The sequence below is a fragment of the Pteropus alecto genome, unplaced genomic scaffold (genome assembly GCF_000325575.1).
Source record: "Pteropus alecto unplaced genomic scaffold, ASM32557v1 scaffold102, whole genome shotgun sequence".
Taxonomy (NCBI): Eukaryota; Metazoa; Chordata; class Mammalia; order Chiroptera; family Pteropodidae; genus Pteropus; species Pteropus alecto.
Genome location: NW_006432224.1, coordinates 1,547,375 through 1,551,357, shown reverse-complemented (window position 1 = coordinate 1,551,357; position 3,983 = coordinate 1,547,375).

Sequence of the window (3,983 nt, the reverse complement as noted above, 5' to 3'; positions counted from 1 at the left end):
TGTCCGCCCGCCAGGCGGAGGCCCACAATGCGGCTTTGTGAGGCAGCTGGCTCCGAGCACACGCGTGTCTGGGGCAGCCCGGGCGGGCGGCGGTGCCAGCCCTGGGGGCCCACGAATCCGGGCTGGGGAGGGAGGCGCGCCCCGCCCGCCCCCCAGGGCTGGGGCTGCGCCGTCCAGGAAACACGTGGGCTGGCCCGGGACCTTCAGCCCCCCGACTAGGAGGGCCTGCGGGGCGCCCTGGCACCCCCGGGCCTCCCTGGGCTGCATCAGCCACCGGGGTGTCCAGCGGAGCCCGCTAGTGTCAGGTGGCCCGGTCAGTTTGTAAAGCTTTTCATGTAAGTTTGGTGCAGACGTAAAACACCCTTTTTCAGTGGAATGATTATGGCCGATAGAGGTTGTTTGGTGACGATGCCCTTCATTGACAGAATCAAAAGCTGGCAACTCTATCGTTAGCCTCTTAGAAAAAGTGGTTCGGGAAGCCACCGAGCGCCGACCCCACAGTGCCGGCCGGGGCCACGTGGCAGAGCATCTGGCGGGCGGCGGGGGGTTTGAGCAGCGCCGGCCCCGCACACTGGCACCGGGCAGGGCGGGGTCCTCCCGGCCCACGGCCTTCTCCCCTCCGGACCAGGTCCTGCTGGTCCCTGCCCATCCCTGCCGGTCCTTCCTCGTCCCCACACAGCGGGCTCCCGCCGGCCGTCACGGCCAGGGGCGAGGGGACACCCTCTGCGGCCCTGGGCGGTAGGACCCCGGCTGCGAGGCAGTGATGGGCATGGCATCTGCTCTGCGTGGACAGGAGGGGACAGCCTTCTGGGACCCTGCAGCCACACGGCACCCCAGGGACCACACGGTCCTCCAACCGCCCGGGGGCCTTTATCGGGCAGGTCCATCTGGAGGGAGGGGGCCAGGGACAGGGTTCTCCGGGAATAAGCCTGGCAGGAAGATGGCTTTGCGGTCACCAGTCACTGGTCCCCGAGACGTCCGCCTCGGCGCCCCGCTCCGAATGCGTGGGCGGGTGTCAGACTCAGCCGAGGAAGAGACCGGCTCAGATACGCTCGTCCCTCTGCCTCGTCCTCCTTCCTTCTTCGGCCTCATGCTCCTGAGCATTCGGTGACAGCCCCGCGCCGGGACCTCCGCCCAGCGGGGTGTGGTCCCCAGGCTGAGCTTCCGCTGAGCTGGGTTTTCCTTGTTCCCCAGACAGGGGAAGGCACGGCCCCTGGGGCGGCCGCCCCAGAACCTGGAAGCCACGGGAGGTGGCCAGGGGGACACATGTCATCGCTCTGAGCCAGTGTCATCTCAGCAGTGGAGACTCAGGGGAGAAAAACTCATGCACGAAGCACTGAACGATGATCCCAGGGCAGGAGAGTGGCCGGGCCCCCTGTGGGGGGCAGGAGACGGCCAGGCCAGAGGGGAGACAGGCTGTGGACCCACCGCAAGGCGGCCACCGGGCCCCGAGCTGGAGTGGCCTGGCCACCCCTGGGGGAGGGGACCCTGCTGGTCCCAGGGCCAGAGCTGAGACGACACAGGCCTGTTTCTGGGCTTTGCCGCTGTGGGGCCGAGTGGGGAGGCTCCCTCCTGAGGCACCCCGGGAAGCTGAGACCTGGGCAGAGACGGGACTGGGGGGCGGGAAGGAGACGAAGAAGGAGGTGCGGGGCGAGCGGCGGGCTGGACTGCTGGGGCTGAGAGCAGCTCGTGGAACGGGGGTGCGGTCCGGTCCCGGATCTCAGACGAGGCCACTGAGGCCGGAGAGGCCGACACTTGTCCCCAAAGCCCAAAGCGCCTTCAGGAGTGCTGAGAGGCTGCATTCGATGGAAAAAGCATAACCTTTAAATAGATTCAACCTAAAATAGAGCCTACTATCGAAGCGACAGATGCTTAATTTCTCAAAATATTTCTGTCCTTATGCTGGGCCAGCTCACCTTGGTTTCACGGGGGATGTTTTGTGGTTGTCGTAGACCAGAAAGACCCACACCCCACACGCGTCGTGACCGTGCTGGCACTGGCCCCTCAGCCCAGAGAAGTCACCACGGCCGGGCGCGGGGCTGTGCCAACAGCCCGGAGCCCTCACGCCCAGGCCCACCGAGCCGGGAGAGGGGCCTCGTCTGGCGGGAAGGCGGATGGGGCGGGCGGCCTCGGCCTCCTCCGAAGGTGGCATTCGGAACCACTGGCCCCCAAACCCCTCGGCGGGAGGAAGAACCGTCGCCGTGGTGATCAGTGGCCGGTGCTCACACAGGTGTCTGTGCAAGGCAGAGCAGACCGCGGGGCGGGGGTCTCAGGTTCTTCCCCACCCCCCACCCTGAACAGCTGAGAGCAGACGAGACCCGGGAGGGCATGTGACAAAGCCACCCGCATGGGACATCTGTATACCTGGAGCATCACGTGGGTTTTCTGCGCTGTTCATGAGGCTTCTGTTTACTCTTTAAAAGGCACTTCGGTCGCTGCTGCCTACGAGTGTGGCTCGCCACCCCCCTTCCCTGAGCGCAGTGTGAGAGCTAAACTCTGTGGCCCCGACCCGGCCCCTCCTAATTCCAGCCCCGCTGCTCATGTGAGCGGCAGGAGGCGACAGGAGGGGTCCTGAGGGAGCGGGGACACGCGCAGAGGCCCCGACAGGGCTGGTGAGCGGGTCGTGGGCTGTGGGTGAGACCACGGTGACAGGGAGCAGGAGGCCGCTGCCTGGAGCCCGCCCGGCGGGTCCCCGCTGGGCCCTGGGCCGCCCGCCCCCGGGAGACGTGGCCTGTACCGTCCCTCTTCTCTGGCTGGTATTTGTCGGGAGGATGTTCGGGTGACAGTTCAGGGCTGCACCCCGCCGTTTATGACGAGGGGGCGAGGGCTACGCGGTCCCCTGCGCCTGCCGTGGGAGGCCACCGGCCTCTGTCCGCACGGCCCTCCCCCGGCTCTAAAGCACCATCCCGGCCCCTACCCCAGGGTCTCCTTCCAGGCACCAAGGTGCGGAGGTGACCCAGGTCACACCTCATTTTACAGACGGGAGACTGAGCCCCAGGGGTCACAGGGCCGTGCCCGCTGCACACCCGGGGTCACAGAGGTGCCACGGGGTTGGGGGGGCATCCTGCCAGGGGCCTGTGGCAGGGCTTTGTGCTTGGGGCTCTGCCAGTTGCCGTGGTGACGGGTTGAGTGGCCACCTCGCCCCGAGGCTGTCCGCTTCCGCGGGAGGTGATCTCTGTCTCCAGGAGTGTGTGTGTGACCGCGGCCACCCTGCGGCACCTCGTCCCTCTTCCCTGGGCCCAGTGGACGCCGGTGACACTCGGCCCCACAGGGGCACCGACTGCCCGCTCCCAGCCACCTCGGTGCCCGGCGTCAGGACGCGGAGCACCCCCTTCCTGCTTCGCCGACGGGTTCTGTGTCATGCGTGGACGGACCGGAACCTGTTAACCCAACCGGGTGTGACCAACGAACCCGCGAGGAATCGTCCAGACGCCCCTCACGTGGCCCGGGGAGGGGTTTGCGGGGGACGCTCGGGGCGGCTGGAGATGGGCGTGAGCGTTTCTGAGTCTGGCGAGCACGTTGCCGTCCGCCGTTGCCCGCCACACTCCGGGCCTGGACGCGGGCTTTTTCCTGTCACCAAGGCCCCACGGCGGGCTTTTCCCGTCCTCGTCCTACAGACCGACGAGGAGAGCAGAGCTCAGAGCAACGTGGGCATTTGCCAGGTCACCGTCCAGCCTGGCGACACCGGGCCGTCCCTGTGGTCACGCGGGCCCGGGGGCCCGGGGCTGCCAGGCCTCGCCTCCAGCTCCTGACGGTTTGTTGGCATCCTTTGGCCCGTGGAAGCATCACCCCCGTTTCCACTGTGTCTCTTCACATCATCTGCCCCCCTATGTGCCTCGGTGTCTACATTTTCTCTTTTTATAAGGACGCAAGTCATCTCGGATTAGCGACCAACCCTACTCTAATGTGGTCTCCTCTAAATTTAATTACTTTTGCAATGACCCTATTTCTAAATAAGGTCATTTTCTGAGGTGCCACGGGTT